At 36.0% G+C, this 14,296-nt stretch overlaps 1 pseudogene; it reads left to right on the top strand.

Annotated features, from left to right (window-relative positions):
- Positions 1 to 2,320: 2,320 nt before the first annotated feature.
- On the top strand, positions 2,321 to 3,058 carry LOC128290509 (calmodulin-like protein 3; annotated as a pseudogene).
- Positions 3,059 to 14,296: the final 11,238 nt, after the last annotated feature.

Genomic DNA, 14,296 nt, shown 5'->3' with positions numbered 1-14,296 from the left:
TATCTGTTAGAAGTAGGCACGGTTTTTCCAAAACAACAACCGGTTTTCAAAATATCTCGCTTCAAGAATCGTTAAAAGTAAGCTTCCGCAGCAAGTAAGGTTTTAAGGGAATTAACGTTTCACAAGTTTTAAAATGGCCAGAGGTTTTGAGTAGTAAGAAGGGTTTTCAATGAGAACATGGTTTTCGAAAAACACTTCAATGTGACACGCCAGATTCAGGCCTAACTTCTAGGCCGGGTTTGAGGTGTTGCAACTATGCTAAAAGCATCAAACATATATAACTACTAAATGCATTTATCCACCAAATTATTACTTATTTCATACTTTAACATATACCATATGGTCAACTCAAACATGCTAGTTTCCAAGCCTAATCACATCAATTAGCATCTAATCAAAATAACCAACACATAATCACACCAAATAAGCCAACATACAAGGCATTATATACATCCTATAATTAACTTATGAAACACATGAATTTTGTACATACTTGAATTACCTTCTCTTCTCAAAGATCATATGAATTTTGTACATATTTGAATCACTTAGCTCATTCACATATTCTTTCTCGATTTAACTTTGCCCGCTAGACCGTTCGGAATCAATAAGGATACTCTAAAATCACATAAACTAGTACAATGCTATATCCCAGATATGGCCTTACATGTTATCACATATCGATGCCACTATCCCAGATAGGGTGTTACACGAAATCGATTAACGATGCCAATGTCCCAGACATGGTCTTACACATAATCTCAATATAATGCCAATGTCCCAGACATGGTCTTAGATGTAATCAAATATCGATAACCTAATGTCATGACATCTGTATCCTATATTATTCCTAAGGTTCGTTTGAGACTTTCGGATGTCGAAACTCTATCGATTCTTGCTCATAAGTGCTCATTCAACATTTATAACAATTCAATCGCAAGTAAACACATATAATTCAATTTAAAAGCATTCATTTGTATATGAACTTACCTCATAGTCAAAATAAACAGATGGGCCGACTATTCGATAACTTTTATTTTCCCTCGATCTAAATCTGGTTTCTTTCATTCTTGATCTATATTCATTAAAAATTAACTCTTTTATTCCTCAATTCATTCAATTTCATCCAAAGCACACAATTTGGGGCATTTTACACATTAACCCCTATAATTTCACATTTTCTCAATTTAGTCCCTATTTCAAAACAACTCAAAATACACCAAATTTCAATATGCTCATGTTAGGCCAAATTTTCCTTAGGTCCCTAGCAGCCCATTAATTTGATTTATTTCACATTTAGACCCCTAAATTTTCCAACTTCACAATTTAATCCACAATAAGCATTTTGATCAAAAATCACTTAATTAAACATAATAATCTATTATCAAATACTCATTTTCCATCATCAAACATTCAATAACTCAAGAATTCATCAATGGAACTTCACAAAATTATCAAAAAATTCAAAAATTAAAGCACGGGCTAGCTAGTACTCGAAGCAACGATCACAAAAACATAGAAATCATCAAAAACTGAGCTCAAAACATACCTCAATCAAGCTAGAGAAGTGCTAAACCCTAAAATGAATTTTATACTTTCTTCTTCCACCATATTCAGCCAAAGATGAATGAAAATGAAGCTTAATTTAGCTTTTTTTAATTATTTAGGCTTTAATAATAAAATACCAAATTTACCCTTAATGAAAACATTACAAAATCAACTAATATATGCCCATTTATGACAAATTCCACTATCAATGGTCTAATTACAACATAAGAACCTTTCATTTAATAAGTCATGTCATTTAAGCACTTTAAAAAATAGAATGCAATGTTTGCATTTTACGCGATTTAGTCCTTTAGTCAAATTAACCACCTAAACGATAAAATTAACACACAAAAATTTCACACATACATATTCACATGCTATAAACTCCAAAAATAATATTAAAATAATTTTTTAACCTCAGATTTGTGGTTCTGAAACCACTGTTCTAATTTAGCTAAAACCGGGCTATTACAGGGGTCCTAAAATAAAATTTTCCATTTAGCCCAAGAGGTTAAAACCCCAACCAACCCCTAGTTTGGCCCTTGAATTTAATGTAAAAATTATAGATCCTTGTATCATAATATTATTGTTTTTGTTATTATGATTATTAAAAATAGTCTCCCATCTTGTTAAGAAAGGATTTGGCTTTCCATTCAAACTTCAAAACTAATTATCCTCCAAACTTTTCTCCCAAAATTTCTGTCTACCATATGTAAAAAAATTTTTGTTTTGTTCTCATCTATTTTTTTACTACAAGCTATTTTCTAAAACTGTCAATATTGTTTTAAATTATTTGTTTCATAAAGAACTTAAATCCTTTCAGCCCTTCCCCCTCTTAGACTTAGATTAATCCTACCTACAACACCTTTGTTTTATAAGCAGTGAAGCCAATTACTCCATTAGCATCGACATATTCTCCTTTCCACAAAAAGAATAATGGATGATGTAGAGTTCAAGAAGGTTTTTCAAATGTTTGACAAGAATGGAGATGGGAGAATTTCAAAGGAGGAATTGAATGACTCATTGAAAAAATTAGGTATCTTTATCCTCAATGACTAGTTAACACAAATGATTGAAAAAATTGATGTCAATGGTGATAACTACGTCGATATTGAGGAGTTTCGTGAGTTGTATCAATCCTTTATGAATGATAAGGATGAAGAGGAAGATATTTTAGAGGCATTCAAGGTTTTTGATCAAAATGGAGATGGTTACATTTCTGTCGATGAGCTAATGTCTGTTTTGGTTTCACTTGGGCTTAAACAAGGGAAAACTGTTGAAGATTGTAAGAAGATGATAATGAAAGTCGATGTGGATGGTGATGGTAGGGTTAATTTTTTGGAATTCAAGAAAATGATGAAAAGGGGTGGTTTTAGTGCTTTCAGTTGACTTGAAAGGAAAAGTGCTAATTTAGGGTTTCTTGATGGTCTCGGATAAAACAATATGATCTTTGGCTTCACCTTATGGTTGCATTGTTTTGGTTAAACCTAGTATGCATGCACGTAAATGTCACAATTATGACTAATGTCTTGCTGCCAATTGTGAAAAACATCATCACAACACCGAAATCAATGGTATGACTAACTTGAAGATAGGAGAGTGAAAGATAATGCGATGTGGAAGGTGGGAACATTTTCTATCACCAACTATGAAAATAGTAGTACGAATTTTGTTATTGGAATTTTCATTATGTTATGATTTCCATGCTTGTAAGATTGGTTTAGGATTGATATTATTTGTCTCCAATACCTCATTCCCATCCTTCTTCTAATGTGTGTTATCTTTTCTCTTCATTCTTAGTGCAAACTTATATATGATTTGTTTAAATGGACAGGAAAAAAAGTATTTCTTTTTTCAAGTATTTAAATAACAATCACAACATGAGTATACTATTGTTATCTAATTATTTTAACTTTCCTTACTGTTGTATTCATTGCAGTTGAACAATACATTAATTTTACATCTACAGCTACAATAAACATGAGAAATGGAAAACAACCACAAGTTGGTTTTCTAAATTTTTTTCAAGTTTTCATATGGATGATTAATGTTACTATTAGCTATATTATATATACTTTTACTTTTTTGAAGTACTTGTGTCTAACACATGTTTGAATGTTATTATGTTACAATCCTTCAAATATATGAACAACCTAAAACATTAAGTATAATTCTCTTGCACAAATAGTATCCAATGTTCCCCAACTTTAGATATTATTTGCAAGTATAAAACAATAAGTCAAAAATTACATATGAATTTTTATTTACTACCATATAACTCTAAAATTTCAATTTGATGAAATTTAATAAGTAAAAATCAAAATTTTCTTCAACTATACACCTAAAATTAGAATGATTAAACTTAAGTAGTTCAATAAATTAAAAAGTTTTTATTTATATAATTGTTTTTATATACAACAGTAAACCTAAATTGGTCCCATATAGGTAACCAGTATTAGTGATATATAAAAGTTAAGTCAAAATCTTGGTTTTTTCTATATAATTTTACCTATTTGAAAAATAATATAACACCCCATACTTGACTCGGTCACCAAGTCAAAGCTACAAGATGCCACATCCATTGCCGAAGCAACTACGATTAATTATATACATAAAACAACCATTTTGCATGCATATAAATATATTTTATGTAACCCCCTATACCCGGCCTGATCGCTAAGCCCGAATATCAAGATGTCACACCATCGTCTCATGTTATACTCATATTAAATTGTCACATATTAAGAAATCATCCTCTTTATCAATGATCTTATAAATTTTTAGTCAAACATTTATCAGTCATCATTAGAACATGCCAAACATACTTTAAATAAACTTATAATAATAATTAAACAAGAATTAGGACCACTTAGCAAAATTTCCAAGACAATCACGTAGGTATCGGTACTAGGACAAGTGTATCGATAATTTCTTTAACCGGTATCGATACCACCCGGGAAATCGATACCAAACTTGTATTTTGTTTCTAGCACAAAAATCATATTGTCAAAAATTATTAGTACCTTTACCAAAGTATCGGTATTTCTTCCCCAAGTATCGATACTCGTGTAACAACCCGAACCCGAGACCATCGCCGGTGTCGGACACGAGGGGTTAACAAGCCAAATCCACATATTTCGCCCACCAATTGACATTTCCAGTCAGGCTGGAAAACTGCGTCACCGTCGCCTTAAAAATCATATCTCGAGTTTCAAAACTCGGAAACTGGTTTTGTAAATTTTCCCTGAATTTAGACTCATATATCCATCCATGGATTTATTTCTAGAATTTTTGGTCGGGCCAATTGGTACAGTTTATTAGTTAAAGTCACCCATGTTACAGGGATCGACTGCTCTGACCTCCACGCGTTACAACTTGAATATCTCTCTGTACAGGGCTTTAATACTGGTGCCGTTTGTTTCTAATGAAACTAGACTAAAAATGGAATCTGTACATATAAGGCATGACTCCTAATTCTTTCTGGATAATTTATAGTAAATTTTTAAAGTTGTGACAGGGGACCCAGAAACCGTTCTGGCCCTGTCTCACGAAAGCTTTAATATCTCTTAACATGTGACTCCTATGACCGTTTCGTTTCTTCCATATGAAAGTAGACTCATCAATGTTCATTTACATAGCTTATTCACTATTTAATACCATTCCTACAAATTTTGGTGATTTTTCACATTCACGTCACTGCAGCTGGCAGCATCTGTTTTAAGGTAGGTCTTACCTATTTTGTAGTCTCCATGAACCAACTAGTCTTGCCATACATAGGTTCACCTATGACCATTTTAGCCATTCCAATGGCTGATCATGTGACCAACACTCCCATTTCCAATCCATAATTACATCATGAAACCATATATATATATATACAAATCACAAATGGTCTAAGTTCAGATTTGACTTCTACGAGCCATTTTCGCATGGCCGTACACATATACATCACAACACAATTGAACCGACAAGGGGTAGTCCTATACATGCCATTTCAAAGTTCAACCAAAAATTATACCAAAATGGAGGCTTTGATAGTGTAGATGACTTGACTTTAATGATCCCGAATCCGATTGCTATCGAGCAAAATCTATAAAAGAGAGCCAAAGCAACGGGTAAGCATTTTTATGCTTAGTAAGTCTCAAGGAATAAAATCAGCTTTAATTAAAGCAATACATTCACATAGCCAAATGCATCATTTCATTAATACACATTCACATAATCATTCTTACTTCACACTTCATCATTATATACTTTCACAGGGTATCAACCAATTCAATAGCTGAAATTCCTTAGTCGATTGAGCGAATGTTGCTCAAGCATGTCGACTTTTCCAATGCACATATAATCATACCTTATTCTTTGGGCTTTTCGAGCGTACTAATGGAATTTATTACAGCAGCCAACACTCACCTCCAGCCCAAGCTTCTTCGGAATACAACCGGATATAACCACGTGCACGAATGCCTTCGGGTCTTAGCCCGGATAGAACGACTCGCACGAATGCCTTCGGGTCTTAGCCCGGATGTAGCCACTAGCACAATTTCCTTCGGGTCTTAACCCGGATATAATTTCCAGCATAAATGTCTTCGGACTTAGCCGGATATCATTCAATTGCTCATGCACACATACATCAATAATCATTAGACATTCATGTTTCATTTTCGTTACTAAGGCTCAAACACAAAGGTAATCACTAGCATAATCGCCTTCGGGACTTAGCCCGGGTATCATTCAAATACTCATACACACATAAATCGATAATCATTACACATCCATATTTCATTTCACATAATTCAAGTAGGGTCACTTCTTGAGGACTTACCTCGGATGTTGTCGAACGGCTTTTACGGCTATTCGATCACTTTTTCCTTCCCCTTGTCCAATTGTGGCCCTCTAAGCTCTTGAGCTAATTCAAACAAATTCAATTTATTAAAACCTCATTATGCTAGCTTATGGCGAATATGACAAGGAGTTTAAATGGTCATATGGCCACCCTTTAGCTTGAATACACAATGGTCATGCACATTTTATACTACATCAAGCAATTCAATACAATTCATTCAAGCATCAAGGAAAAGCTAAGGCCATCAAGAGGCTACCTAAGGCCGAATATACTTAGTCATACTTGCACCAATTCAACAATAAATTCCAAGATTTCCACATCATATGTGTACTAGGCCGAATGTACTTGCAATTTCACAAGCATTCTTCAACATTTTCTTCTTTAAACAAACATATTCATCACTTACTTCATAACCAAAACATCATGTGCAAACATATATATACATATATGTGCATGGTCAATTTCAAGGTGTCCCTAGCCATCCAAAACACAAATTTTAACTAACATGCAAGAAGCATGAACCATGCTCATGAATGCATCATGGCGAATACATCACAATCATGCCCTTTTCAACTTCAATCATGGTTAAACAAAAGAAAACTCAATGTCTTACTCAAGATGGCTACAAAGAAATTTCAAGAGTAGACAATCCATCATTGCATGCATCATCATCAAGCTTCACACTTAGCATGCAATGGCTTTATCACAATATCAACTTTGACCAAATACCACTTCCATGGCATAACAAGGATTTGAACCATGGCTAACATGAACATCAAGTTGGCAACTAAAACATGCATGAATCTCATGACACAACCTCATACATACCTTAATCTTGGTGCAAGTTTAGCCAAATCTCCTTCTAGATCTCTTCTAAACAAATAAAATGAAGCAAAAATCTCTTCTTCCCCTTAGTTTTGGCTCAAAGAAAGGATGAACAAATTTTTTCTTTCTTCCTTTACAACTCACGGCAATGGGGAGATACCACACTCACACACACATTTTTTTCATTCTTTTCTTACCCATGCTTATTTGTTTATTATTTCTCCCTAATGCCCAACAAAACATGTTTCATGACATGTTTAGCCCATATTTCTTGGTCATGGCCGGCCACCACCTATAAAAAGGGGAATTTGACATGCAAGTCCATTGTTTTGCATGCATGCTTTAATTAGTCATCACACATTTCCCTATCGTACTTTCAAAGTTCACTACTAAGTCCTTTCTAGTGAAATCCACCTTTATAACACTAAATCAATCATCAAAAAATGTCATACATGAGCATACACATATTATAGGCATCAAAATAAATTTTAAATTATTTTTATGCCTCGGTTTTGTGGTCCCGAAACCACATTCCGACTAGGGTCAATTTTGGGCTGTCACAACTCTCCCCCACTTAAGAAATTTTCGTCCCCGAAAATCTTACCGGTAAATAGGGTTGGGTATCGCTCTTTCATAAATTTCTCGGTTTCCCAAGTAGCTTCTTCTATCCCGTGCTTGAGCCATAACACCTTCACTAGCGGAACCCGCTTGTTTCGCAACTCTTTCACTTCCCGTGATAGGATACGAATCGGTTCTTCCTCATAACTCATATTAGCTTGAATTTCAATTTCTGATGGACTAATCACGTGCGATGGATCGGATCTATAGCGTTGAAGCATCGAAACATGAAAGACATCGTGAACCTTTTCGAGTTCAGGGGGCAAAATCAAACGATATGCCACCGGACCGACTCGCTTCGGATATCTCATATGGCCCAATGAACCTCGGCTCAACTTGCCCTTACGGCCGAATCTGAGTATCTTTTTCCAAGGCGATACCTTGAGAAACACTTTATCACCCACCAATAAAATTGTAACACCCGAACCCGAGACCATCGCCGTGTCGGACACGAGGGTTAACAAGCCAAATCCACATATTTCGCCCACCAATTGACATTTCCAGTCAGGCTGGAAAACTGCGTCACCGTCGCCTTAAAATCATATCTCGAGTTTCAAAACTCGGAAACTGGTTTTGTAAATTTTCCTGAATTTAGACTCATATATCCATCCATGGATTTATTTTTAGAATTTTGGTCGGGCCAATTGGTACAGTTTATTAGTTAAAGTCACCCATGTTACAGGGATCGACTGCTCTGACCTCCGCGCGTTACAACTTGAATATCTCTCTGTACAGGGCTTTAATACTGGTGCCGTTTGTTTCTAATGAAACTAGACTAAAAATGGAATCTGTACATATAAGGCATGACTCCTAATTCTTTCTGGATAATTTATAGTAAATTTTAAAGTTGTGACAGGGGACCCAGAAACCGTTCTGGCCCTGTCTCACTAAAGCTTTAATATCTCTTAACATGTGACTCCTATGACCGTTTCGTTTCTTCCATATGAAAGTAGACTCATCAAGGTTCATTTACATAGCTTATTCACTATTTAATACCATTCCTACAAATTTTGGTGATTTTTCACATTCACGTCACTGCAGCTGGCAGCATCTGTTTTAAGGTAGGTCTTACCTATTTTGTAGTCTCCATGAACCAACTAGTCTTGCCATACATAGGTTCACCTATGACCATTTTAGCCATTCCAATGGCTGATCATGTGACCAACACTCCCATTTCCAATCCATAATTACATCATGAAACCATATATATATATATACAAATCACAAATGGTCTAAGTTCGATTTGACTTCTACGAGCCATTTTCGCATGGCCGCATACACATATACATCACAACACAATTGAACCGACAAGGGTAGTCCTATACATGCCATTTCAAAGTTCAACCAAAATTATACCAAAATGGAGGCTTTGATAGTGTAGATGACTTGACTTTAATGATCCCGAATCCGATTGCTATCGAGCAAAATCTATAAAACAGAGCCAAAGCAACGGGTAAGCATTTTTATGCTTAGTAAGTCTCAAGGAATAAAATCAGCTTTAATTAAAGCAATACATTCACATAGCCAAATGCATCATTTCATTAATACACATTCACATAATCATTCTTACTTCACACTTCATCATTATATACTTTCACGTGGTATCAACCAATTCAATAGCTGAAATTCCTTAGTCGATTGAGCGAATGTTGCTCAAGCATGTCGACTTTTCCAATGCACATATAATCATACCTTATTCTTTGGGCTTTTCGAGCGCATTAATGGAATTTATTACAGCAGCCAACACTCACCTCCAGCCCAAGCTTCTTGAATACAACGGATATAACCACGCATCGAATGCCTTCGGTCTTAGCCCGTGTGAAAAATAAAATAGAATAAAATAAATAAAAATAAAGAACACATAAATTTTACGTGAAACCCTTTCGGGAAAAAAACCACGGGCAGAGGAGAAGAAAATTCACTATGTCGAAAAATTTTTACTCAAATACAAGAGGAATAGACTATGTCTATTTATAGGCTTGCAAAGCCATATTCTAGTAGGATTGAAACACCTTATCCTAATCAATATAAAATAGATGGAGTTTAATAAGGTTTAAAACCTTATTCTAAAATAAAATAAAAGAAGTCTAGTAAAATATGGATTTTACTTTTATTTTATTTTCCATCGTATTTTATTTAAATAAGAATTTGGGTCACTTAATTCTAACAATCTCCACCTTGACACAAATTCTCAATGAACAAGTTCTTCATCGCGAACTTTCAATAAACAAGTTCTTCACCTCTTCCAAAAACCCCTTAAGGGTTTAACTTCAACAATGAACACCAACCAAGTCTAAGCAATGCTCAAACTTGGTTATAGGAAGTGACTTAGTCATCATATCTGCAGGATTTTCATGAGTGCTAATTTTGCTCACAACAATATCACCACGAGCAATAATATCACGAACAAAATGATACCGAATATCAATGTGTTTTGTTCTCTCATGAAACATTTGATCTTTTGTAAGAAAGATGGCACTCGACTATCACAAAATATCGTGCTGATTTGAAGGTCTTCATTGAGTTCACTAAATAGTCCCTTCAACCAAATAGCTTCTTTACAAGCCTCAAGAATCGCCATGTACTCAGCTTCAGGTAGACAAAGCGATCGTAGTTTGCAAAGTGGCTTTCCAACTAATTGCACAACCTCCGATTGTAAAGACGTAACTCGTGAGAGATCTTCTTCTATCAAGGTCTCCAGCAAAATCAGCATCAACATACCCTATAACTCCATCTTTAGTTCTTCCAAACTGTAAGCAAACATTAGTAGTGCCTCGTAAGTATCTTAAAATCCATCGAATCGCTTTCCAGTGTTCTTTACCGTGATTCGCCATGTATCTCGCTAACCGACCGACCGCATATGATAAATCGGGCGTGAACAAACCATAGCATACATGAGAGATCCTATTGCACTAGAGTATGGAACATGTGACATGTACTCAATCTCATTATCGATTGAGGAGATAAGGCCGATGAAAGTCTGAAATGGTCGCTAAAGGAGTACTAACGAGCTTAGCACTCTGCATATTGAACTCGCAAAGAACTTTCTCAATGTACCCCTTCCGACTTAGGTACAATTTACTTGCTTTTCTATCTCGAGAATCTCCATACCAAGTATCTTCTTTGCTGGTCCTAAATCTTTCATCTCAAATTCTTCACTTAGTTGGGCTTTAACCTTTCTTATCTCTCTTTTATCTTTTCTTGCTATCAACATGTCATCAACATAAAGAAGTAGATACACAAAAGAACCATCACTGCTTTTTCTTAAAGTAGACACAACTGTCAAAACTACTTCTTTTGAAATCATGAGAAGTCATAAAGGAATCAAACCTCTTGTACCCTTGTCTTGGTGATCTGTTTCAAACCGTAAAGGGACTTTTTCACAAGCAAACATAGTCCTCTTTTTCGAGACTATAAAACCTTCGGTTGTTGCATGTAAATATCTTCCTCAAGTTCTCCATGCAAAATGCGCTTTTACATCTAACCGCTCAAGCTCCAAATCATGCATGGCCACAATACCAAGCAAAGCTCGAATCGAACTATGCTTAACAACCGGAGAGAACACATCTGTGAAGTCCACTCGAATTTGATCAGAACCCTTTGCAACAAGCCTTGCTTTATATCCGGGTTCTTCAACTCCTGAGTCCCTTCTTTCTTTTAAACACCCATTTACAACGAATGCCTTTTTACCTTTAGGAAGTTTTACAAGATCCCATGTTCTGCTTTTGTGGAGTGATTCCATCTCCTCTTGCATAGCAAACATCCACTTTTCTCGAGTCTTCACAAATTAATCGCCTCGAATAATTAAATGGCTCTTGATTCGCATCTATATCTTCACCACATTTAAAGCATAAGCAACTAGATCAACCTCGGCATACTTCTTTGGAGGTTTAATTTCTCTTCTTGTCCTGTTTTTGGCGATAGAGTATTGCGGTGAAGAAGCAACTCTATTCTCAATTTTGTAATTGGCTTGAGGAGTTGATTCAGTATTAACGATGCTCCACCGCTTTTGGTTTTCTTTATTGGAAGAGTCTTTAAGAGATAAGTTAGGTAGCATAGCGCTTTCATCAAAAACAACATCTCTGCTAATCACAACTTTTCTATTTTCAGACACCATAACTTATAGCCTTTTACACCACTTTATAACCAAGAAAACGCATTTAATGGATCTTGGTTCCAATTTTCCATTATCAACATGAGCATACGCAGACACCCAAAAATCTTCAAATCGTAATAATTAGCGGGATTACGGCACCATACCTCTTGTGGAGTCTTTTCTCAATGGCAACGGATGGAGATCGGTTGATCAAAAACATGCATGAGAGGTCGCTTCGCCCAAAATGACTTCGGTAAGTTGGCATTTGACAACATACATCGAACCTTCTCCATGATCGCTCTGTTCATTCGCTCGCAACGCCGCTTTTGTCATGGAGTATGACGAATCGTCAAGTGTCTCATGATCCTTCTTCGACTTGCACAATCTATTAAACTCATCGTAATGTAACTCTAAGCCATTGTGCATGCGGAGGTATTTTATCTGCTTTTCCGTCTGCTTTTCAATCATAATTTTCCAAGACTTAAATGTGGAAAACACATCGCTTTTACGCTTGTGAAGAACGCCCAAACTTTTCGGAAAAATCATCAATAAAGGTTAGCATATAATTAGCTCCACCTCTCGAAGGCACTCGACGGCCCCCACGATCGAATGGATATACTCCAACGTTTCCTTCGTGTTATGGATTCCTCTAGTGAATCGAACTCTCTTTGCTTCCCAAAACACAAGGTGCTCACGAAATTCGGTTTGCAAATTCCTTTCCCATTAAGAAGTCCTCTTTGCTTAATTACGCCATGCCATTCTCACTCATATGCCCTAGGCGCATATGCCAAAGTTTAGTAATATCATCATCGACAAGGAAGAGGAAGCGACAATTGCATCACCATATGATAGAACCTCAGAAACATATAACTTGGCAATCTTTCTTTGCCCTTTCATCACAACAAGGGACCCTTTGAAATCTTTAAAACCCCACTTTCACCGTGTGTATCTGCATTCTTTTGAATCAAGAGTACTCAACGAAATTAAATTTCTTTTCAATTCGGAACATGCCGCGACGTCACTAAGTGTTCGACAACTCCATCAAACATCTTAACTTTAATTGTTCCAACACCGCGATTTTACATGAAGCATTATTTCCCATCAAAACAACACCTTCAGACATCGTTTCATAAGTTGTAAACCAATCCCGATTGGGACTCATGTGGAAGGTGCAAACAATCAAGTATCCACTCTCGCCACTTTAGAATCATTGATGAAGCAACTAGAAGTTCACCATCATTGTAGTCTTCTACAACATCGACTTTACCGAATTTTCGGTTGTTTTCCTTTTGATTCGCAGCCTCCCTTTAATCTTATTTTGTAGCTTATAGCACTCAGATTTAATGTGCCCTTTCTTCTTGCGAAGTTGCAAGTTTTACCTCTGTTTGAAGATTTCGATCTACCCTTAGATTTACCACGAGGATTCCGTTCGTGTTCTACCACGATCATCATCAACATTCCGGTCTTGTCTCCCACGAACAATGAGACCCTCTCCACGAGAGTTGGGTTTAACCACAAGATGCTTCATCTTATCATACGAGGTTAAAGAATCATAAACCTCATCAACTGTGAGAGACTCATGGCTATATAAAATCGTGTCTCTAAAGGTTGAATAAGACGGGCAACGAACAAAGAAGAATCAACCCTAGATCTTCCTTATCATCTTGAACCTCCATGGCCTCCAAGTTTGAGAGAATTTCTTTAAACACCATTAAGTGTTCGTGTCTGACGCACCTTCCTCCAAACGATGAGCATAAAGACGCCGCTTCATATGCAACTTGCTTGTTAGAGTTTTCGACATACATATTTGTTCTAGCCTCTTCCATAATGCAATGCGCTTTTCTCTTTCATCACATCCCGCAAAATTTCGTTGGACAAATGCGAGATGTAATTGTGTTAATGCCTTTCGATCCTTACGCTTCTTCTCTTCATCTGTTAATGTCGAAGGCATCTTATCTATCCCTAGCGGGGCATCCTCTAGATCCATCTGTGCAAGAACCGCTTGCATCTTAATTTGCCACAACGCAAATCGGTGTTGCGATCCAACAATGAATTTCATACTTCAAAGACGCCATTACCGTGATCGAGATGAATAACCCTAAGCTCGATACCAATTTGTGAAAAATAAAATAGAATAAAATAAATAAAATAAAGAACACATAAATTTTACGTGGAAACCCTTTCGAAAAAAACCACGGGCGGAGGAGAAGAAAATTCACTATGTCGAAAAATTTTTACTCAAATACAAGAGGAATAGACTATGTCTATTTATAGGCTTGCAAAGCCATATTCTAGTAGGATTGAAACACCTTATCCTAATCAATATAAAATAGATGGAGTTTAATAAGGTTTAAAAACCTTAT

Source organism: Gossypium arboreum, chromosome 3 (assembly GCF_025698485.1).
Source record: "Gossypium arboreum isolate Shixiya-1 chromosome 3, ASM2569848v2, whole genome shotgun sequence".
NCBI classification, from domain to species: domain Eukaryota; kingdom Viridiplantae; phylum Streptophyta; class Magnoliopsida; order Malvales; family Malvaceae; genus Gossypium; species Gossypium arboreum.
The sequence above is the reverse complement of the archived record's forward strand: the minus strand, read 5'-3'. Positions and strand labels throughout refer to the sequence as shown.